Source organism: Calidris pugnax, unplaced genomic scaffold (genome assembly GCF_001431845.1).
Source record: "Calidris pugnax isolate Ruff unplaced genomic scaffold, ASM143184v1 scaffold24, whole genome shotgun sequence".
Taxonomy (NCBI): domain Eukaryota; kingdom Metazoa; phylum Chordata; class Aves; order Charadriiformes; family Scolopacidae; genus Calidris; species Calidris pugnax.
The window spans coordinates 10,384,959-10,410,233 of NW_015090922.1; the positions used below are offsets into that span (position 1 = coordinate 10,384,959).

The 25,275-nt window shown below is 39.9% G+C and overlaps 1 long non-coding RNA gene across 1 annotated transcript in view; it reads right to left on the reverse strand.

Annotated features, from left to right (window-relative positions):
- LOC106892888 overlaps positions 1–25,275 on the reverse strand; it is a 71,720-nt gene that overhangs the window by 29,337 nt on the left and 17,108 nt on the right. The window contains exon 2 of the long non-coding RNA XR_001412951.1: positions 23,870–24,345. This is a non-coding gene — a long non-coding RNA (uncharacterized LOC106892888). The remainder of the gene's footprint in view (positions 1–23,869; positions 24,346–25,275) is intronic.

A 25,275-nucleotide genomic window follows, 5' to 3' on the forward strand; every position in this document is an offset into this window, starting at 1 on the left:
AATACATTAGACAATATTCTGTACTTGTCCACATTGTTCAAAAGGATCAGCATTTGAGTGTCCCAGACTGAGACCAATTCTTTCTGTTTTCTCCATTAAGAAGACCAGGAATCTTGTGGTCTTTTTTCAAAGGAATGTCTTTGTCCAGAATCTTGCCTCAGAGATTTATTTGCACTATGTTATTTAGAACAGAAAAGAACACTGGAATGACTTCCTAATTTCTTTAGTAAATCTGTTTTCAATCTATTTTATTCCAAGCATTTTTATAGACAGTTTCTTACATGATGTTCTACTCTGAAGCTCTGTAATTACACACACACACTGGTCAAACTTTCTCTTGACTGGAACAGACTTGTAGTAACTCCAGTAAATTGAGAGGAAAAGTTTGGGGGAAAGATTAGGTTGGTTGAGATGATAACTTACTGCTCAAGATGTGATTTCTATTCTGACAGTTGCTATTGGTAATGTAGATGACCCTCACACAGAAGTGAGAAAGCCTGTCTTATGGAGGTTTTGTACAGTTTTTGTTTTGCCTGGGGTTTGGATTTCACAAGGCTAACTAGATTGCCCTTGTCTAGGAAACCCCGGGGGTAAAGCCAGATGGTGTCTGTGTGCAAGCTGGAAAGAGTGAAAACTGGAAAAGGGTAGTGAAAAAAACAGGGAATAAAACCCACTGAACTAGACAAGCAGGTAAAATATAAAAAGTTAACAAGAAGTTATGAAGTGGCATGACAAGGGTAATGAAGTGTGCTCGCCACAGGCAAAAACGTGAGTATTTTGAGAGGAATGTCAAGTGTATTTGGACGTTTTTTCTGAAGTTCATTCAAAGCTTCTTTCAGTAAGGTTTTCTCTCTCCTTCCTCAATGGAAGTCTTGTGAGACTACTATTAGCTTCAGAAAGTTCTTCTGAATTCTTATTGCTAGATACATACCTGTATACGCAAGAGTAAATGAATTATTACAAACAAGTCCAGTGCTAGACAAGTAGCAAGTAAAAATAGCACAACTCGCACATTCTTAGTACGAGCTAGCTCAGCAGTCAGCAGCACTGCCTGAACGGTTAACTATAAAAGCTCCCGTTTATGTGGTAACCTAATTTAACTGTTCCCTCTACCAAAATGTCCTATTTAAGTGACTTAAAATGTACAGCTAAGTCTCAGAGTTTGTGCAGCTGAAAGCGCGTCAACACTGAAAGAGAAAAATCTGGGTAAATGCGAATTACTGACAGCAGTAATGAGTCTCTTCAAGAGGAAATGGTGCGTTTTTCCTGTCACTGTGGTTTCTCTCTCGATGGCGGAGGGGGAAGGAACAAGGGGAATAGAGACTCTGCCACATTCAAAGGCAAGATCTTCCGATGGTGAGGCTTTCTTGCATTTTATCTGATGTCCATATTTACAAACTTGAGCACATGTGGTTTCACAGAAACGTTCAGAAGGGAAGATAGAGGCGGGCGATGAGCAGCACATGCATGACCCATTTCCTGTGGTGGCTAAGAAGGGTGTGCTGGATGCCAGGCCGGGCTGGCAGGGCAGCAGCGAGAGCTGTGGCATGCAGATGGTGACACCATCAAAGTTGTGGCAAGAAGCCGTGTGTGGGGGCACAGGATGGACATATGTACACGAGCCCAGTGGCAGTTAATTTCCTTGCTTTTAAAGTTATGCTGTTTGCAGACCAGTTTCAAGTGACAAAAAGTAGCATTTTTTTTATATACATAAACGATTATCGCCCCATCCATATAGCATTTTGAAGATTTTCTGTGATAAACAGTGCTAGATTTTTATATTTTTTCTACTATCAACACTTTAGTTCTCACATCTAAAAAGCATGCACAGTTCCACACAGAGGTGTAATCTCTGCTTGATTGTTTACAATTCCAGTGTTATACCCTTTCTTATCTGTTCACTTTGGCTAATGTGGCTTGATGATTTCACTCTGTGTTTTCCCTTTTCAATTGTATATATCAGATAGCAGATATTCATACTTCCCTTCTATCATGTGACACATTTTCATAATGCAGAGTGACAACGTGGCAGACTTTTGCAAAGAATTAGCCTGGACCTACTTTGCAGCATTTTTTAGAAACTAGCACTAATTTTTACAGTATAAATTAGAGAATGCAAGGTATGGACAGTACTGTTCTTGCAAATATTAAATTCTATGTGTTACATTTCTGCAGAAAATCAGTACTCACTGAATTAGCCTGAAGATTCATTTGTTATTTAAGGCTAATTCTATTTCTGAAACTGCCTCTTCTAAACCATATTATCTGCTTCATCTCTGTGCTAGCCTGCTATCTCTCATATGACTGAGGCTTTGGAAGACATTTCTGCGAACAGAGACTACGCTTGCAGCAAAGCACTTAAAAGCTAACGAACTGTCATCCATCTTCTCTCCTACAGTATGTGCTGGGATAAACAATGTGGAAATCAGGGGCTTATTGAGGCTACATTGAAAAGTGATGATACAGCGTTTCAATGAAAATTTGTTGAGGGTGCTAGGCTGTAATTGTAAATCTGGTCATTGTTACAGATAAATGTGTATTTAGCTTCCTGTAAAGAGCCTAGGTGCCTTAACTCCACTTAACTTCAGCTCAAGGTGAAGGCATTCAAACTCCTTAAAACTGCAGTAGGCAACTACTTGAAAGCTAAATGCCTAGATACCCTTAAAAATCTGCACCCCAGCTCTTGGTCACCAGTAGTTTTAGCCTGCCAGCTCAATTCAGTCTTGAACACTATACTACAGTACAGAGTGCTGCCTTCCTACTCACTAGAACTAGGTCATTACCACCCATCTGAACAGTAGCTCAGAAGTAACGAATGAGAAATATTTCTCTTGGTCTGGGTTTGAAGTCGTGACGTAGAGGTAAAAAGCTAACCATACCATTAAAACCATCCTAGCCCTCCAGTCTTACCATCCTTCATACCTCTAATTAAGCTATGCTCTGATTAAGCATGCAAAGAATAACAGTCTTCCTGACAGTCTTTCCTCAGGCTTGGCATGAGGGATCTGACAATGTCCACAAAATTGCTATGAAAAGATGTCGCGAAATAATTTTTCTTCTAAAAGCTATTTTTTTATTCTAAAAAGAACTTTTTTTAATTTCAAGAAAATGTAGCAACACTGTAAGGTAGGCTCAACATGTCTGAAATGTAGGCAAAGCCTACACACTCCAGTTACAATAAACAATTTTTTTTTCAAAGTTACTAGCAATAATTTTTTAAAAAGACAGAAGAATTTGTGTTTTTAAGATTATATCAGTGAAAGATCTAGCAAGTCAAAGTGCTTTCCTTTTCCATTCCAACTAAATCATACACTATTTGGGGTAAAAATTTGGCAGGGAACTCTGTTGGATTATCCCTACATTGTAACTGGACTGATTTATTTATCTTTTTTTTTTTGATAGATGGACATCTAGCTGAGCCGTGAATATCTTCAGTGGTGCTGATTCCAAAGCTTCATTTGGCAGCTGGTTTCCTTGGCTATGAAGTCTTATGTTTATAAACATTTCCCTGATATATTATTCTAATTTTTTCCTCACAATGCTTAGGGCCACTTTTTTCTTTCTTTCTTTCTTGTTAACTAATGAGCATAATCAAATATAATCTCTTTTTATTTTCTGTTGTGGACAGTAAGAGAGGTCACTTTAAACTTCCTGGAATTAACGTGATTAATTCTCTCAACATCATACCATGGGTCTTATTTTGCAAGCCTACCGTCACTTTTCTTACATAGCTCAAGATTTAGCAAACTTTTTTTAAAACAAAATATCTAAAACCAGTTACAGTACTTCAGCATATGACCATAAATGACCATAAATAAGACTGAAGCTTTCCCATCTTGTTACGTATATTTCCATGGATATAAATGGTTACACTTAGCTGATTATGTGGACCTTTCATCGGGCTACACAATGTAAGAGTTTGTAGAGCTGAGAAATATCAGTGGTGCAAAAATAATGATGCTGATCGCTGAGACAACAGTTGGAGAGACTAATTCTAATCAGCAGAGAAATGAAATAGTAGATCAGTATCAGTGTTAATCCCACTGAATTGGGAGGCTGGTGTTTCCGTAGCCACTACAAGACTACAAGTTAAATAGGGTCAGGGAAGGAGAGATTTATTTTAGAGGGAGTAAAGACAATGTGAGAAAAGGAGCAGTGGGCTGAAAATTAGCACTTTGAAAAGCTGCTGAAAAGGAGACTCTCTTAGGAGCTGAAAAAGGGCCTAAAACTGTCTAAAGAGTTTTGGGGAGCTGTTTCTACATTAGGAAGCTACAGAAGATTATGTTAGCCATGCAGTGCCAAGCTGTGTCACTCAACAACAGTTTATGGCTGAGAAACCTGGAAGGAAGGAGGCTGAAATGCATCCTGAGTGCAAAGAAAAGTGAAGTAAACTAAGTCCTGTCTTTCTTCCAAACAGTCCCTACCTGCTAGCAGTTTCTTCCTTGGAATGCACAAAGTATTGTGCATTCCCTCCCAAGGTGCTCAGGCATGCTCCTCAGCACAGTATAGTATATGTTTTCTGGATGAATTCCATTAGGTGCATTAAAACACAGAAGCTCTTTGGTGGACCTAGCCCTGGGTTGGATTTTCACAGAAACATCATTAAATGAACACAGAAGCTCTTTGGTGGACCTATCCAACCTAGGGTTGGATTTTCACAGAAACATCATTAAATCAAAAGTAGTAAGCATCTGGTAGCTTCTGGTAATTCCACTGAACACCTGTTTGCCCTAAGTGTCTTTGAACAACTGACTGCAAGTGCCCTAACTGGTCATTGCAGCTTCTTGGATAAGACAACAGGATGTGTAAACACACACAGAAAGATGGATCATGATGGTATGACTCTGGGAGTCTCTTCTATTAACAGGATGAGCACTTGGTTCAGACTATGTTTGCTCAAGCTTCCGGACATTCTCATCAAACATGCTCATATGACTAACGGGAGCTTTACCAGAGTGTCTCCCATGCAGTCATTAATCTAATTTGCCAAGACATTCTCACACTACTAACCTGGCATGTATCTTTCTAGTTACCATGAAATCATTTACATTTTTGTCAGTAGTTACACAATGCCAAACGTGCCAAGACCATTCAAATATTTTTGACCATTTCTGTAGCTCAGTTCCAACCATGAAAAGTAACTCAGCCAATTCCAAATATAAAAGAACTGCTTCATCTGGCCATTAATCACTTTTAGTGACAATTAAATAAGTTGTTTTAGAGTAGGAATGTTATGACCACTGAGTAGAAAACTCACAATAGTCTCAGAGCTGACCTTGTTTGCCAGGTAGCTTTTAGCCACTACACCATTTTCTCTGAGCTGTGAACCCTTTAACCCCTGCATGTGCATCTGGGTCAATGTGTTCAAGGAGCACTTATTTCTGCATCTCATTGACCCCTGCCATCAAGCTGAGGATTACCAAGTTCTTTTCAATATAGGACTGTCGCTTTTAGGACGTGGGAAATGTGGTTCCTTTTTTAAATAAAGGAAGTCTGAGTAATTCTGTAAAGCCACGAAGACCGAACTCTGCATACACATTTATTCCAACACCTTACATCATTTCAGCTTTTTAAAGTTCTGATGTCCAAAATAACATTATTAAAATCACAGAGCTTTTAAGCTACAAAGTCCATCAAGGGGAATTGTTTTCCTGACACTGAGGACAAAATTCCCTAAATCGGAATACTGCACTTGAAAGTTTTCTTGAGACTAAAGAACTATTTGTTATGTCTCCATCTGTCTGCTCAATAATTTGCTGCTAAGCTTTACTACTGTATACAAACCATTCCAGGTTGAAGAGCCACTAGATTCAGTCAGACACTGAAAAAAGTTCTGCCTTGCTGGAATTCCTGTTTTTGCATTAAGATTTGCATCTTTCACTGGTTTGCTGTAGGATGCCAGATATCTAGTTCATTATCTGTAGCCTGCAACTGCAGTCTTTGATAGAAGTAGACACAAAGGCTTGCTCCCTGGTGGAGCTGTTCTCATTGACGTGCAGTCTATCAAAAGTAGTAAGCATCTGGTAGCTTCTGGTAATTCCACTGAACACCTGTTTGCCCTAAGTGTCTTTGAACAACTGACTGCAAGTGCCCTAACTGGTCATTGCAGCTTCTTGGATAAGACAACAGGATGTGTAAACACACACAGAAAGATGGATCATGATGGTATGACTCTGGGAGTCTCTTCTATTAACAGGATGAGCACTTGGTTCAGACTATGTTTGCTCAAGCTTCCGGACATTCTCATCAAACATGCTCATATGACTAACGGGAGCTTTACCAGAGTGTCTCCCATGCAGTCATTAATCTAATTTGCCAAGACATTCTCACACTACTAACCTGGCATGTATCTTTCTAGTTACCATGAAATCATTTACATTTTTGTCAGTAGTTACACAATGCCAAACGTGCCAAGACCATTCAAATATTTTTGACCATTTCTGTAGCTCAGTTCCAACCATGAAAAGTAACTCAGCCAATTCCAAATATAAAAGAACTGCTTCATCTGGCCATTAATCACTTTTAGTGACAATTAAATAAGTTGTTTTAGAGTAGGAATGTTATGACCACTGAGTAGAAAACTCACAATAGTCTCAGAGCTGACCTTGTTTGCCAGGTAGCTTTTAGCCACTATACCATTTTCTCTGAGCTGTGAACCCTTTAACCCCTGCATGTGCATCTGGGTCAATGTGTTCAAGGAGCACTTATTTCTGCATCTCATTGACCCCTGCCATCAAGCTGAGGATTACCAAGTTCTTTTCAATATAGGACTGTCGCTTTTAGGACGTGGGAAATGTGGTTCCTTTTTTAAATAAAGGAAGTCTGAGTAATTCTGTAAAGCCACGAAGACCGAACTCTGCATACACATTTATTCCAACACCTTACATCATTTCAGCTTTTTAAAGTTCTGATGTCCAAAATAACATTATTAAAATCACAGAGCTTTTAAGCTACAAAGTCCATCAAGGGGAATTGTTTTCCTGACACTGAGGACAAAATTCCCTAAATCGGAATACTGCACTTGAAAGTTTTCTTGAGACTAAAGAACTATTTGTTATGTCTCCATCTGTCTGCTCAATAATTTGCTGCTAAGCTTTACTACTGTATACAAACCATTCCAGGTTGAAGAGCCACTAGATTCAGTCAGACACTGAAAAAAGTTCTGCCTTGCTGGAATTCCTGTTTTTGCATTAAGATTTGCATCTTTCACTGGTTTGCTGTAGGATGCCAGATATCTAGTTCATTATCTGTAGCCTGCAACTGCAGTCTTTGATAGAAGTAGACACAAAGGCTTGCTCCCTGGTGGAGCTGTTCTCATTGACGTGCAGTCTAGAGGAATGCCACTTTGAAATCACTGCTGCATAAAATGTTTGCACGCCCATTAGGACAGCCAGCAAAGCAGCAGGAAACCTCATACTCTTGGGCTGCTGTGGATGCATGTTATCATTCAGGTACTACCTGCTTCGGCCAGTACCAAAACATTGAAGCACGGGCCAGAGCAGGCTCACTGGAGCTCAATGAAAACAAAAGTTGAGGGCAGCTACCTTGAGGAAGCACCTGGAGACTATCTACACAGCTGTGGCCAACCTTCTCATATGTGGCCATATTAACTACCCACTTGAGCCTTCCAAAGCAGTAAGGTACCTACCATACACCTTAGGAAGCCTACAGGTGTCTGGAAGATCAAGGATCAATTAGCAGGAGGAGACAATCAGCTCACCACTGCTGATATGATATAGACAGATATGTAGATGCTGAACCTGTCCCTTGCCCTGGGACAACCTGGTAGTATCAATCTTAGCAGCAGACATGAGTGCTAGTACACCATGCTGTTCCTTGAATACTGACTAGGACACCTTGCTGGGAGGCTTACAGTGCTCTTGACCTGGGATAGCCAATCCTCTGGTCCCACTGAGTCACTTACAGCCTATGGTCTGGTATCTGAACAGCACTTGCTCCTACTTCCATATCACATTTAAGGGCAGTGAGGGTTTTAAAGGACAAATCCCTTATTAAACAAAGGGAATAACGTCACTGCTTTTTGAGGTTCAGGGACATTGGACCTTGCCATCTCCAAATCAAACCAGTTAAATATGGTGATATTTCAGGCATGAGCTGCTTTTTTGATATGTCTTTAAGGATTATGGAAGGTTTGTTTTTAGGTGGGTGAAAGGAGAAGAATCAGGCCAACTAAATTAATTGCCTGAATACTTGCTAAAATCCAGCTCAGGAGAATTAAGTTCTAATCTGAATAAAGTGTCAGGGAAACTAGAAACCTTGTTAATATGAATACCCACATAAAGTCACTAATTTAAAGCAATTGCTGACAACAATACTTCAAATTTACAAACCTCTTTGTAGCTGGAGTTTTAACAGAATTCAGTCTAAACCTAAGTCTGACCATTAAAGTCTATGGTAAAACTTCCACTGACAACTGCAGAAGCAGCTTGGCCTCACAGAAACTTTTTCAAAATATTTGTAAACTTTTGCCTCACTGCTTTAAAGCATGTTGCAAGCACATACACCTCTGAGGTTTTATATAGCTGGTGAGTAAGCTAAAACATATGAGGAAGAAATAATTTGCTCTAAGCCACAAAAGAAATCTGTGTCAGAGCTAGAAATTGGACTCAGAACTGTTGATATCCTGTTCTTCTCTGTAGCATGGGAAAGTCTTCTCATTGAGCTTTCAAGTCCACAGGACAGAATTTATACCGTCAGTAAGTTACAGCTGTTTGAGATTTTTATGATGAAAAGTGGCCATGACGATACTTGTAGCTCTACAGTTTTTGTTTCCTTATTACAAAATGGAAGACAATTCTTATTTTAAAGCATCCATTCAAGCTTAGTTAGACCTTAACTGCTTAATGCACTTTAAGTAGAGACCATAGAAACTGTAAAAAACCTAATGTGTTTCAACAGATCCTTTCAGCTGTAATGGTCAAATATTTAAGGCAAAAAATACTTTTTAAAAAAATCAATAGGCATGACAGAAGCATGCAGAAAACATTTCAAATTTCCTTACCATTTTATGTTACAGAAATCAGGAAGGCAAATAGATTCTTCTCCCTGAAATGCTTAACTTTCTCTCTGAAAAAAAAAATTAAGCATGTATATACACAGCTGATTTTCAGTGTGTGACCTCTGATAAACATCAGTTCTTCCGAAAAATGAAGAAATAGTATAAAAAATAATAATCTTTTTAATAACAAAGAAAAAACCCAAGAAAAACAGAAATTAGACAGTGACAAAATGGTATTGAGGCAGATTTCAGGAAATATATTTTCTTTTCCAGTTTTACATTCCAAGATATTTTTAAATCACAGATATTGAAAACAGATTCCCATACAATTCTTAATCAGTTACAGTAGCCACCAGGGTTAGTGGTTCCTAACATGTGGCAAAAAATATAATATTTCTAACTCAAGCCATGTCATGCTGGTATTTTACCAGCATTCCTTATGCTATTGTTACAATTCCTCTAGTTTCACAGCGTTTGATTCTTTCCGAATGTAAGAATCTCCCTTCATGATTATACTCCTTGCTGTTAATATCAGAATAACCCTGGTTCTTTTCATCCCACTGTCTCAAGATACTTTGATCCTCATGCCTGATTTTGTAGATGGAGAAACTGCTACTCAGAATCACGAGGTGATTCTCTGCAGTCAGCCAGCGGTAAGCTTGCTGTAGGGCCTGGAGTGCAAAAAGCAGCACTCCCCAAACTTTATAGAGCCTATCTGGTCTCACACAAACAAGACTTACACTTCTAGTCACCTACTCCTATTCTGCATGGCAACGATGCTGCTCTCGTGCATCTCCAGGGCAGCATTGCTTCCTCACCCTGTCGCCAGGATCCCAACCCGCCAGACACAGCCATTACACAGCTCTGTAATCCCCTCAGAGGCAACTGCCTCTGCAGGGATCCCTCAACAGGATCCCTCAGAGGGCAGGGAGAGGGATGCTGCACTGGAAAGCTGGCACTGTGGTCCTTCCATGGCCACTTAAGACTGATTCTGGAGAGAAAGGACCGTGGCAAGGCACAACTTGACATGAGAGCTCCCACAACCAAGCCATGACCCACCCACCACGTCTGACACGTGGCACGTGCCAGTCCTTACCCCGTGAACAGATTCAGATGTTAGGAGTCCACATGCATTGGGGCAGCACATTGTCTTATAAAAAAATACCCTAAAAAAAGTATTATTCATCTATGAGATACTCATAATGATTTAGTGAAACTTACTCTTTATACAAAACACATTTAAATAAATCACATTAACAAAACCTACCTGATTTCATAAGGAACTTGTCTTTAATATTTTAAAAACAATTAAACACTCCATTTAACAATGGAGTAAATAGAAAATTCTGAGATAAAAGCTATAAAAAGAGACTTGAACTACTCATTGAATGGTGACAGAAAGAGATTCTCAAAGAGATCTTGAAAAGCTTGCTGCAAAGCTCTATCAATGTTTTTAAGAGAAACCATTCCTAGTTAGCTATTATATAACAAAACAGAGCTACATATAAAACTTCAAAACAAGAGTCACTGTCTTCTATTTCAGAATACTGAAGAGGTGTCATTTACAAGACTGGATAGGCTTTCTGTTCTCCATCAACAGTGCTAAGAGCACAAAGTGGCAAATCACACATTTCCACAAAAATTCAGCTTGGGGATGACCAAAAATGTTTATAAAACAGTACCGGAAAGATGGTGATGGGTGAAAGATGAAATCTGGAAGAGCTGGATAATTATGTTTCAAAATCAATATAGTATTTTTAGACATACAAGAAAAAAATACTTGAGTTTTTAAATTTCAAATCAACCTGATCTGTTCAGGTTTTTTTCAACAACATGACTTTTCCCTACATTCCCTGAGGTTAGAGGCATGAAAAAACAAAACTACCACCTGACCAACATTAGGGAAAGGCTCATTCCAGGACACACAGGGATGGTTATCTGTCTCCTACATAAAATACAGTACAACAGTGACTAGCAAAGTACTGCTGACTTATCTGATGCAAATGCTGCCGACAAGTTAAATATTTTGAATTAACCTTCTTCTGTTACAACAGCTATTAATGCACTTCAAATGCAAATTTCACTTTTCTTTATCCAGAAGTTCCTGGAGAGTATGTTGTGTACCTGGACTGAAAGCTGTCAGTTTCATTTATATTAAATGTATAATTTAAAACTTAAATGCTAGATTTAAAATTAAGCATTTTATTAAGGTGATCTGATATTTGCCAAACTTAATCACCACAGTCACAGATGCAATTACAAGAATTTGGCCTCTCTTTTTCACATATCATCTAGGCAATTTACAGAAATGAAAATAACCCTAAACAACCGGTGCCTGTTGCCCTTCCAGCGACACGGATGTCCAAGCGCAGTGCATTTGTTTTCTTGCAAGGACGTCAGCAGTATATTTAGCACCAGGGTGAAAATGGGGGAGGTTAGACTAAAAGACTCATATTACATATTGCAGGTCTCATACTCCCACTCTTGTGTTGCTCCTGGGTTTATGGCCTGCTCGTTTCTTGGGTTTTTTGAGGCATTTTGACAGGCAATTTCTTCTCAGCCTAAAACTCAATAACAGCTTTAGTATGATCTACTAGATGCACAGAGGAAGCCTTCCCCAGAAAGCGATATTATTTTTCCAAAATGAAGTGGTGGGGGTATTTTTGTTCAATGGTTTTGTTTTGAAGTCATAACAAGTAGATGAAACAGCAAATGAAAGGGGAATTAACTGTATATACAATAAATGTGATCATTTCTGCTACATATATTCAACTTAATTGTAATATAGAGTTAGTCTGTATGAGAGCAGGTGAGGCCTTAAACACATACAGAGTTAAATATAGAGACACTGTTGAGATACTAAAAGCTGAGATATTGCTGCTGACCACAGAGAGCAAATTACAATTAAGTCCACATCTTTCTGGGAAGTTTGCCAAGGGAAAACCAGGGAGAGGCAGTCACCACTGCTGCTTTGCCTGCACTAGGGAAAAATGGAGATCTAGTTGCTGTAAACTCCTACCAACAGAGCAATTGCACTCAGAATACAAAGCAAATCAGTGCTAAGGAGACGAGGCAGGAAACCATCTCCAACAAGGAGTTCAAAGCACAAAAGTAAAAGTCCTTCAGCACTGTCTGCATTATCAGCTTACCACTGGGGCAACTGCACGACTGTTGGCTGTTGCTGTAGCACGATATTTTTTGCACAAAACCAATGTCACAGACTAAAGACAGAAAAGCAGGGAAAAAAAACCTCCAGATGTAGAGTTACAGCAGGAGAAACTGGGGATACTGTAGAAGCAAAAAAGTTTTGAGTAACGCTTTTGGCTTTGGTAAAAGGGAAAAGAGAAGAACTGAAACCATGGAGGTACAGCAGTAACAGCAGGACAAAATCAAGAATACTCATACAGAACTGAATTTCTTCAGTAGGCAAAGGAGAAGGAAAGGTAACAACACTGGCCACAGTGTAGCCCATAACAAGATTAAAAGGATCCCATCTTACCACTCCCTTCCTGTGTTAGACTCAAAAATGAGATTTATTCTACTAGAGGACACAAATTGAGAGGAAGGACAATGGTAAATACTACTGGGAGCAGGAAGATGTCATGTCCTACATGATTTCAGTATTTCTTTGTTTCCTTACAGAGAAACTGCCTAAACCAACAAGAAACAGCCTGCTCTGACTTTTCAGTGAAGTTAAAATAGGTTTAGAAATTTTCTACTAGTCGTTGCTGGTAATACATGGTACTAGTACTTCTGAGCTTGAGATTCAGAGAAGTGGCTGTCACTTGCAGTCTGAGCACGGCCAGCAGCATTGATGTATTTCTGCCATTCTCACTGTGGCCACATCTAAACAGAGGGGGACTCTTCAGCGCCAATCTCTCTTGAACCCTAGTAAGCAATTTACCTCTGCAAATACTTTCCTGGCTGGCTAGTTTTGTTCTGGATTCACAGTTAGCTCCAATTCTCCTCTCTACCATCCTGGTTGTTAACCAAATCTCTCCTCTGTGATTTCTCATCTTTTTAATGTGCAAAGTTATCATTTACTAAACATTGTAAGTTAGACTCCCCTCTGCCCAATACTTAAGTGTATCTTTGTATCTACGACTGGATCAAGGAGCCTTTACTTTCTTTTCTGCATGAGAAAAATCCCTTTTGGAGTGAAAAGAAAATACTGGGAGTTTCATCTTGCGTGATTTCCTGAGATCCTCAGTAAGCAAAGAGCATTTGTACTAATGTCTCTCACCATCTCTCAGCCTCTCACAGGGCTGGGCATCCAGGCTGTACCCAACCATGGCTAATATGAAAAAATTTCACAAGGAACAAAACAATACAGATGCAAAAGCCTGATTTCAAGCATCGTATTTCTATATAAGTTAATAATTCTCTCCTTTGTCATTTTGGAGGTGATGAGTGGGACCTATGGGTCTTCTCTTGGGAGATTTCTCTTTCATATTCCAGCTTCTACCAAAATGCTGGTGGCGGCACTTCAAAGGGGTCTGTGGTGCAAAGAAAGCAATGTCACAGGCATGCTGCAGAAGCCAAACTCATTCATTAGTCCAAGGGCTCCTTTTAACTCAAATACTATTTGATAATGAAAAAAGATCCCTGGGACCCAGAATTTACTTAACAACAAAAAACAATATTTCCATGTGGTTTCTATAAACTCTCGATCCAGGAACAACATTCAAGGGTTTAATTGCACAAAAGGCAACATCACCAACCTCTCACTCTTGATGACCTGTATTAACACTGAGTCTCAAATCACCTGCAAAAACAATACTACAGTGAAAAAGTAATCGGTCCTGACCTTTGTGCACATTTGTCTTCATGGTATTATCACAGAGTTCAGAAATTTGAACCATCTCATAAAATAAAGAAGGCATTTAAAGCCATTTGGAAGCACCTGAAGTACACGAGGAAGCATGTGCTTTGCTGCTCTCTGGCAGTAACCTTTTCCATGAGTCCTTTGCCAGTCTGACCATGCAAAATGCTGCAGGATTGAAGCAGAAACTGATTAAAATATGCTTGGGCACGTGTGTGTGCACGCATTTATATGCATACACACATATTTCTAAGTATGTGCTAAGGAAAGAAAGGATGCAGGGAGGACTTTAAAAACCTTTTAAGCAGACAAGCTTAAGGAAGTCAGGGACAAATGCTCTTGGTAAACGTATCTGAGATAAAGAAAAAAGGAAATGGTCCCCTTTGATGAAGGAGTTTAGAATAGGTACAGCTGCATTGTGCAGGAACAGGAACTTGATAATAAAAACACTCTGATGTGGCATTTACCCCAAAACATCAGTAAGTAAAAATAAATACACATCCACAGAGCTTAGGCTATTCTGGTGCTGCTTAAATCATTTTAGAGCATCACAAGAAGATTGGGGACTTGCTGGAAATCAGGCTCCTAGAGAGCATTTTGGGTTGCTGCAACCAGTTGCTGGACATTTGTGTCTTTTAGGTAGTCACATAAAACATGAGTGTGAGGCAGCATCTGTGGGCAACAAAGTTCTGGATTAGGAACTAGTTAAGGAAAAATAGTGCCCTCATCCAGGGTCTATATCACACACATTCTTTGTTGGGTTCATCTCTTTTGCTTATTGAGGTTGTTTGCATGGATTGCTACTGTCCTAAAGTCGCACAAACTGAAGTCCTCTTGTTCTTACTCATTTGGGCTACTTTTTTCCAGTCCAGTACAGCTGTCAGTCAGGGTGCGATCTCTTTGAGAGCAACAAATGAGCCAGATGCATAGTTCAATGGCCAGACACTTCAAGTCATAACAAGCTAGTGAAGCGAGCTAATTTTGCTTGCAAAAGAATTAGCCTTTATTAGGCACTAATTCCACTTTTTGCCCTGCGTAGCCCTTTAACCAGCTGCAGCTCCATTGACATCACATTTTGGAAAGATTACTAGTGGCACGTCTGGTTACAGAAAGCTTAGAGGGCTTTCTAGAGCAGCTACCACTTACTAGGACAGCAGAGGAACGAACTTAAATTACCACACTGTAGGCATTCATATGGGATAAATCTTCTCATTCGGACCACAAATTCTGCAAGGCATTTTTGCCTGGTCTAGTTTTTATGATCATATGTTTATCACATGTATATGTAGTATAAGGCATGAATATTAGTAACTTAATGAATTGAGGCCAGAGCCAATGCAGAACATGTACAGGATTGCATACATATGTACATACATTATATATGTGTGTGCATATAGTTATATATATATATTTGTGTTTATCTCATCATGATTAGTTCTGGAGACAGTGATGGAATCATTGATACTTAGTACTTTTCCATCTTCTCTATTTCTGTAGAATTGAAGACAGTCAATAGCCTAACTGCACCCATAGCCTCATACTTCAGATGTATTTTATCTGAATCACTATGGTTCACAAACCCTGGCTAAACCCAGTGGAATTACTTTTTTTCCTATGGAGGTGTCAGACTGCAGTGATACCTCACAACTTTGTGATCCTGCTATAGATCAAAAATCACAAATTAACCTGCCGATCTAGATGATTAGACACAAGATCAAATCTACTTTAATCAACTATGGTACTTCCTACACAGGAAAACAGTAGAAGCTCTTGGGATCCTAATAAGCTGAATACAGGCAAACTCACTTGATTTTATTTCAAAGGGTTCAAACTCCAAGCAAGGAGCAAAATTGTTTTTGAATCTGAATAACGTTTAAAGAACCAAAGTACAAGGAAGCTTCATGGGCTGCAATGCTGAGAGAAAGGAAAAATAATTCTCAAAAAAATAATAGTATCTTAAACAAATCACTTGCAAGTTTTCAGTAATCATAGTCTAGCTTTGAAGAAAAGGGAGAACAGCAAGTATCATAGGTTCTCAGTCAAGCTATTTAGGTGGGGAACCCAAACCAGTTGATTTTTTAATAACTATTATCATAAAAAACACCCATGAAGGTAACTGATGCCTAAAACTAGTAAAAAGGCCAGTAAATGAAAGGCAGGGAGATTGCCTTACTTTCAGAGTTGCCTACCTTAGAAAAATTAGGGTAGGGGTGCCCACACACTGGGAACATGCCTCGGTCACTGGAAGTAATAGTCCTGCTGTTTCAAGAAGCACGGCATCGCCATGCCTCTCCTGTATCAGCAAGAAGTCTCCCAACAAATGGGCTACAGTTTCAGCCTCATGTTACATCTTTTATATATATATTTTATATACATTTTTTTCCTAATCTAATAAAAAAGGAGTAGGTCCTGAAAGGATGTGTTCACCTGGAATATAACAGTAATAACGTACAGCAGCCATTAACATGTGCTTGGTATAGCTAGAATGGCCAACACACTTTAAATCCAAACTGAGTAAAAAGAACAAGGGAGGTTGAAATATTTCCTTTAACATAAGTGATATTTTCTGTGGATCAGATGCATGGCTAGCAGCATTTCTAACCTCAACTTTTCATCATTTAGGAAACTGTAACAAAGGCCTCCCTGGGACTAAACTGGAAATTCTGATGGACGTGTATCAATATGGAGCTACTGAAACATGGACCCAAACCATGATTTAGCATTTTTGGGTAGAATGTATGAAAGAAAGGGAGCCCTTTCTCACCAAAAGCATACCTAAGCAGAGGGAGCCAATCAGACCAGACAATAAGAAATAATAAATATATATCTCATTGGGCAGAATGAGGAGTGGTGTTCTCCCCTCTTCCATCACATGCTAGCATGGCTTAGATTCACCTTATCAGTGGCTGCAACAAAAAGCGTTTGCCTTGGTCTTTCCTTCTAATCATGTTCTACAAAGTCTGCTATAACGGATTTTCAGCTAGGAAGTTATTAATTAATGCAGTTGCAATCACCCCCTTTTTATCACTGGGCTGAACAAGTTCCTACACATTATATAAAAGGGTAGCCCTTTAAACATTCCTCTTGCACAGTATGCGAAAAGAACCCAGCAGACAAAATCTGAAACATCTCATGGGAATGCAATTCCTCTCCCATTTTAGCAACACAAATTCTCCTCAGCACTGCCACAGGTAATATCTACTGTTGCATTTTTACTTTGCTTATAACCATAGAAACACCAGCTTGAACACAGGGTTGGTCCTCTAACTAGCTAATTGCTTATGGCATCCAAAGCAAATCTGAACATCATGGCAGCTCCTCTCTCCTCACACTTCCTCTGCTGCTCCCGGTACTGGCGCTACCCAGAGAGGACAACAAGGACGGGTAAAAAGCGTGCAGGAAAAGCTGCAAGGAAATACCTGCCTTGAAATTCCACTTGCAAACAAACAGTAGCTGTTAAAGGGTACACCTGCTTTGTACTGCATACAAAAAGAAACCAAATATTTTAGAAAGGACATCTGCTGCAGAGTAGCAGAAGCAGAGATTCCCATTGACTCCAGTGAAGTTGGCTAAGATCACTGACAAAAAAGAAAAACAACCTTCTTAGGAAAAGCAAAACAACAAACAAACAAACCTGATAAGATGGTTAAAACAAAGCTGAAAACAAACAACACTTCCTATCAGTGCAACACACCTACAACAGAGGGAAGCAGGAGCAAAGCAGGGAAGCCACCCTGACACCATGCCCACAGCAAAGACTGGCCCTGAGAATACATTTGCCATGTACCACAGTCAAAATAAGTGTCATCTGCACTGTGTGATGCTGCCAGGGATACTGACAGTCTCAGCAAGTTTCCGGATTTGATGCATCAGGCATTGAGTTACCATTGACCCACATGGAAAGGACAAACCTGAAAGGAGGGATTACAATTGGCACAGGCAACTTGGATTAAATCTGTATGATGGTAAAAATCAGGCTTAGATTTTTGCTTATATTTCCTCTCCCTTGCCCCCCAGAGCTTTCGTGATTAAAGAGTGGAGAACAATGTCAAATCTCACACAGAGTCAGCGTGGCATGAGACAGGGAGTCTGTTCTAAAGCAATTTTATGGATATATGCTTTCAAATGAAATCAAAACTTTCCTAGCACTGCAGCTCTTCTGCCCCCAAGGCTTTCCCAAATTCTGGGGGTTATTGGCAGTTACCTAAGGACTTATTTTAAGGAACAACTGGGAAATTGCAGTAGTCTGGATCTGTCAAAACCAACCAGTCACAGCCTAATGTGGGACACCGCACTGCTGGGCATCCAGGTCATCTGGAAGCACAGAGGTCCTGCAGCTGGGGCTGGAGTGATGAGGGGAATTTTGCAGTCCCCATTATTTCCCATGAAGTTTCTGGCCACAGAAATCAGGTAGTTGTGTTTAAACTACACTGTGGGGATTTAATCTGGGGGGACTGCAGTTATATGAAATCTCCATGGAGAAGGATCTTCCCTGCTGCTTCCCCCAGGAAATGGATGCAGAATATCTTGTCCCAGATACTAGCAGACCACCTTGACTACCAGTTGCAAGGCTGTTTGGGGGATTTATCAGATTATAAAATACTGAAGTGTGAAGATTATTCAGCAAGTGCCCTTTCCAGTCACCACAACCATCACCTGTGGCTTACCAGCCAGAAACTTCCAGTCATGAAAACAGAGGCTGTTGGACTAGCAAGCCACAGCTGCTCATCTCCAGCCCACCAAACTATCCACCACAGCAGAGCCAGAGTGCAGCACTGGTGCACCTTAACATTCAGTGAGGCATACTGGTCTGAGGCTGTTATATCGCGTTCATTGTGTATTATCTTGATAGTTATGCAATGCAGGCTCTTTCATAAATTGTTCACTAAGGGTGTTTGGCAATGGTTTCATTTTACAAGGCTCCTTTTTATATCTCCTGCCTCCTCTTTCAGGCCCTATCCACCCATTCCTTGCAACTATTAATAAAGTATGCCTTCCTCCAGCTGTGAGAACAGGCTTTGCAGCCTGTTTTTAAGCTATTGTTGCACTTTTAACAATTAAGACTTCACAGCTTAGCCTTCATTATTTTCTTTCCTTGAATCCAGAGTGCATTTTTAAAGGACTTATGTCAGCTGACATCTAGGACTAAAAATAGGCATTCAAAAAACTAAAATCTATAGAAATGCTTCCAGGACTACTATTTTTTTTTTTTTAAACTCAACACCAGCATTTCTTTTAAATATATTTTATTCTACAACCCAAACAGTATAATGCTCTGTATTAGCAAGAAAGAATTTGAGGGAAAAATGAACTATAAGCCAACTATCCTGACAGCATTCATGCTCATGCTGTCCTTTTAAAAAGCCTGTCCTCTTGCTACCCCTGCATTGGCTAGTTTCACCCACACAATGGACAGAAAGATGGAATACACAGATTATGTATACATTACAATATATATTCTGTAGCTACTACATATATTCCCCATGAGGCACAGTCAGCACTGATTTCAACACCATCTTTGCAGAAGACCACATCTAAATCATAGATAAAGCCCTAGAGCAATTAAGAGGTTAAGAAAGAGAATTGCAGAGTCAGGGTGCTGTCACGCTGCTCAGCTTTGCTTCCTTTAGCCTGGACCATGGCAGGGTACACATACTGAGTTCCAGCACAGCAGTACCCAAATCTGGTCACCTCAGTTCAGCAAACCAAAGATCAGACACTGAAACGATGAAGAGTGAATAAGGATTTTGATTGCTTCCTTTTTTAATTCTACTGTTTTTCTGTGCCATACTGACACATCCAAATTTTAGAAGATGCATGCTCTGCACTCCCTTAAAGCCACCCTTCTCTAAAATTCCTTACTTTTGGACCCTTAAAAAAATGGAGGCACTCAAAATAAACAATCACTTTGAAAATCTTGGCCTATGTCCCAGTAGGGAGTGAATCCAGTCACGTACACAACAACCTCCAAACTACACAAAAATTAAGCATTAGAACAGTAAAACCACAAGCAGCAATATGGAAAAAAGCTCAGTATGATGAAGCAGGTAAAATCATGTAGCTCCCACTTATCTATTTAAATCATAATTGATCGATACTTGGTTTGTTAGTCCCTACCAAGAGCAAAAACCCCATTGACTTTCTGTTCCTTCAGGAGCAATGCAAAACAGTTCCTATGCCATCAAGTTTAAAATAGATGCAGCCAGAGCGAATGCTGTGTTTTGTTTTACCTGTGCTGTTTCCTCTTCCTTATTAAATGCCTGACGTGAAGATGTCCCAGACTTCTCTTACTCACTGCTGCCTTTTTTCAGCTGACCCCATCTTTCAGAGGAGTTGTTACCTTTGCAGTTCTGATGATATTTTTAATTTGTTGCGAATGTAAAGCTGGACAAAAGGTATATACTTCATTAGTATTCTTTCTCTTTTGTCTAAGCTTACTCATTCACAAAATCAAAATGCATGGCCAGAAGTAACAGGAAGCATCAGTTCTTGAACAATAAAACCACTGAAAGAAAAAGTTTTACAAGCCAGCTCTGGTGCGCAGACCACAATGTAAAAGCTGTTAGATTAAATTATTTTCATTGTCTAGGGTGGAAAAGGGAAGGAGAGAAGAAGGAGAGAAGAAGGAGAAAAGAAGGAGAAAAGAAGGAGAGAAGGAAAGAAGGAGAGAAGAAGGAAAGAAGGAGAGAAGAAGAGAAAATCCTTGTACATCATTATCATAATTAGAGCTGAAAAAAATACAGCAATTTAATCCTATAAAATACTTTGGTATTCAACATTTTTTCCCAAACTGGGACAAGTAAGCAAATATCAATTTTTTTCTTTTTTTTGTAAAAAAAAAATTTCCAATAAGAAATAAAACCTTTGGATTATTTTGGGAAGAAATTCCAATTTTTAGTATTCAATTTTGTTTCAATTTGCTGACTCTTTTGCTATTGCATTAGTCATGAGAGCTATAGGTAGGAGTGACTGTCTGTGTTCCTCATCCTCTTCTATGGGATAATGACTGCCATAGTGTACCAAGCTGCTCAAAGAGAACTCTGCTGCTCAGTGGCAAATACCAGTTGGCAAGCAAGCTCAGACCAGCGCAAAGACTGGGAGCAGTAGGCATGCAAACTATAAATTGACTAAAAAAAAACACACCACAAAAGGGAAGCATAGCATTTACTCAAAACTAAATAGTTTCTAAATAGTAGGCTCAATTTTCTTTTGAAACAAAAATACATCAGCACAAAGTTCAAAAATTAAAAGGTTTTTTTTTTTCTCATAACACATTAATTTTTCGGAAGTTGTATTAAAATGTCATCACAATAGCTGATTCCTGCCCTGTCAGGATTTGCCTATTTGAATCCCCAGTGTTTCATATTCCCTAATAGATAATTCTGTTATCAAAATCACCTTTGAATATGAGGCAAAAAGCAGGTTTGGGTGCAAGTGGTAGAGAAGATATAGTAATATTTTCTTCATGTCTATTCAGGAAGCTTTCTGTGTTAGGGGAAAAAGCAAAGCTTAGGCTTCTGAACATACAGGTATCACGATGTGATTGTAATGCAGGAAATAAGGTCAGTTTGCAAACTAAAATACACAGAACTGGCCAACACACCTCCTAACTTCTTTTCCAAGCTCTGCCTCTGACGCACCATAGCCTTAAGAAGTCATTTTGCCTGTATTTGAAAGGTCTAATAGATATCTCTTGTCTTCCACAAGACGCGTAAGACATAACTCATGTCTACGCAACACTACAGAACCCCACAGTCAGAAACAGACTAGGGAAACAGAAAGCGGAAAGAAATATAACAAATGCATATTTGATGCTGTTCTCTAAATCCCTGTTTGATTAAATAACATGCCCTTCCTCCTGTAGCTGTATTGAGTGGTTCTTGCTGCACACTGTAGGAGTTCTGTCACACTGGAATTGCTTTTCTCAAGCATGATTTAACATTATTTTATTTTTTAAGCAATTTTTTAAATAGATAAAACAAATTCATGAGAGAAGCTTTCAAAAATAAATATTCCTCTTGGGTTTTCTCAGGTATTTCCTTCATACAGACCAGATTGCTGCACTCTCCCACTTAACACAGGGAGGGAAGAGAAGGACAAGAGAGGAGACAGCTCACACTCTTGACATGCCCACAGTTGTCTCGGACAACCTGGAGGCCTGTCTAGGCGCAGGGCTGCTTTATTTTATACTTGGGTGAAAATGCTGCTTGAAGCTGGGCAGGAAACAAGCTTCATGAGCCCAAACCACAGATGGCACGCTTGCATTCACCATACGATTCACCAGGGGTTGAAATCTGGGAGACGCCATTTGGAAGAGCCCACAATGTCACTTCCGAAGCACACGCTGTGATGTCCACGGGCAAAAGGCAGGCAGGGTCTCTGGGTGCCAGTGTACACAAGGTGTCTGTATGCATGAGAGCCCTTATCACTGGCAGGCTCTAGGACTCACAAAGTCAGAGCAAGGAAGCCCAAAATACATATATATATGCAGAACGAGCAACAAACTTTCCACCCTGATGAAAGCACAATGAGGAAAATCTTTCCGACAGATTCACAGCTGGTTTCAATCTACAGCCTAAGCATATCTAATGGGCCGCCTTTATCAGAGAAGCTCTCATAGGGTTCTGGCTGCTACTGAGGGCAGTTTGCCACTGTGCAGACCCCTCAACAAAAGTCAGAGAGGACACTGTGTACTCCACTACACAAACTGAGGCATGGGGTAATAGAGACCATCTGCTACAAATTCTGGCCCTACTTGCACCTTTATTAAACCGTTCCAGCTCGTAAGAGCTTACTGCAGTTAATGTATCTGCCATATTAAAGTATCAGAAAAACGCAAGACGTACCTCTCAAGAATCTTATTTCCTCTTATATCGCTCTCAGAGGTAAATCATAGGATTCTACTCATGTGAATACAGAAAGTAACACCTGGTCTCAAATGCTCCTGGGTGAAACTCTGGCTTCTCTAGACACAGGAGAAGTTTTTCTGTCAGAAGAAGTTAACAGAAGTTACCACGTTCCGTAAAAGCAGGACCTTTACCTTCTTATAGAGCAAATGCTACTTACTGAAAGAGAAAAAAATTTAAACCCCCATATCCATTTATGAAAATTTGCACGCTAGGGACTTGTTGAGAAGTTATTGTGTGCATGTCATGTAGTAAGTAAAAAGCACTTCAAACATACATGACTTTTTTTTTCACCCCAGTGATTTACAGATTTGTCCTGGGACAATAGAAGTTTACAGGGAAGGGGGAGATGTCTGCGATTAAGGCAGCTTTCGGCTCTTCTTCCTACAGATACCCCGTGGATATTACTGTATTCTCCAGAATCTAAGCTTCCACTTAAAAAACAATGAAGTTTCTAGCCCATCTGGGTTTGCGGAAGCAGAATGTAAACAGATGTACTGTTGTCTTATTTTAGAAGCTATAGCAAGCCAGACTGAAACAATAGCACTAAGAAATGTCAACTGCTCCCATTCATCTCAGTGGGGTGGGGTGTTAACTTTGAAGCCTAATTGTGACCACTTTAAAGCCAACCTTTTAACCATTTCACTGCTCTTGCCACACCAGAAACTCCAAAGTAATGAACTTACCCAGCCTCTGTATTTGTATGCATTACTTTGAGATCTCCCATTCACTTGAAAAGGACACCGCATTACAATCGAGCTAGTTTGAATATTCTTTCACTTAAGAAGTTAGCTAAATTGTTTGCTACTGTCTTTCAAAACTAGGGTTAAAAGAAAGTCAAGGGTGAAAGGTTAGCTTCATTGTTGATGCTCTCAAAAGTGCAACACGTGGGATTTCATGCCCTTTGCTTTGATCAGGGTGTGCGGATGGCAGTTCATTTCAATAAACTGACAAACAGCTACGTACAAAACTGAAAATAATTACTATTCAAATAACACAGCACCATCAATTACGAGTAAAAAAAAAAAATCTTAATGAAACGGTAACAAGTACTGGCAACAACAAAAGAGGGGAAAGAGGGGAAAAGGGTCTTCATTTTCAGGAACTTGTGACTCTCCTTACCTTAAATTAAAGGTGCATTGGGCCTGGTTCTAAGCGTGCAGAAAAAACACCTTTCTGAAGATGTTTTACATCCAGTTTCCAATAAATTGAAGCATTCTTCATCAGTAGTCACTCCTACATCAACACATGACTTTTCTTCTGGGACAGTTGAAGACTGGTAGCTTTATGTACACATTTTTGTAAACATAACTTCAGATGCTGTGGGAACTCACAGTTGAAAATTATTAGGGCAAATTACTCTAGTTCGTGTTTCTGAGCATCCAGAAGCCCATTGGAGTGCAGCTGGGCACCAGAAGCAGTGGTGCTGCAGGGCACGATGGAGATGGACACGTCGGTTTGGTGAGGTTGTTTGCAGCCTGCCCAACTCTCTCTGCTCAGCCAGGCCTCTCACCCATCTTCACCACAGGACCTTTCTGCAGTGTCTGCCATCGTATCTACCATCGTGTCTTCCCCAGGTCGTAGGTGGCAAAGGACTGCTGCAGAACAAGACATGCACTATGTTAGTAACTCTTCCCAGCTCCTTTTTCTACAGTTGCATCTGCACTGATGATCCAGCCACAAGCCTTTTTACTTGTAATTTGCTTCCTAACAGCCCACATACTAGGTTGAGAAGTCAGTATTAACACCGCCACAGCATTACACCGGCCATCATTAGTACATCCACGTTAGGTACCTTATACAGATAATCCTGACATGTCTCAAGATGCCCTTAATGCAGCTCCAGCCACCATTTCAGTGGGAGTGAAACAGGACAGAGAGCATTGTCCAAGTCAGCTACATGGCAGAGCTAAGAGATTGGTATCACCCAGCAAAGGATCTTGAACAAGCAGCTAAGACAAGAGTAACCTCTCTAGCTCACAGAGCAGCAACTGGAAGAGAGCAAGGTGGAAGCATCTGCATAACCCACACTACATTTGCAGCAAGATAACTTCCTGAGCTCACATTCTCATTCCTGAATAAAACTGTCTTCACTTGGGAAGGTCTTGAACTGGTAGGAGTGCCTACGTGTGGTAAGGAATGAGGTTATTTTGGTAGAAGGGGGAAACTTTCCTGTCTACACAATGCCTAGGTGTTCATGGAAACAAAGCCCCAATTCATGCAGTTCAGGTTCTTTCCCCTGCTGCAACAGACAATACTCTAACGTTGTTATTAGCACGTTATGAATGCACAATCTTTCCATGTGTAAACTTCCACTGCAAGCTGGGCATTAGGCTGCTTGCCCTAATAAAAACACCAAATCCAAAAACCTCTATTATCAAGTACCCGTGTTTCCTAAATCTTGATCTCTAAACCACAACAGAATATTTGTAAAATGCTCATGATAGAAAACTGAAAATAAAACTCCTTTCACTTAAAAGCCGGCAAACACTGATTTCACATGCGAAAGGCCTGGTATGGAAAGACAG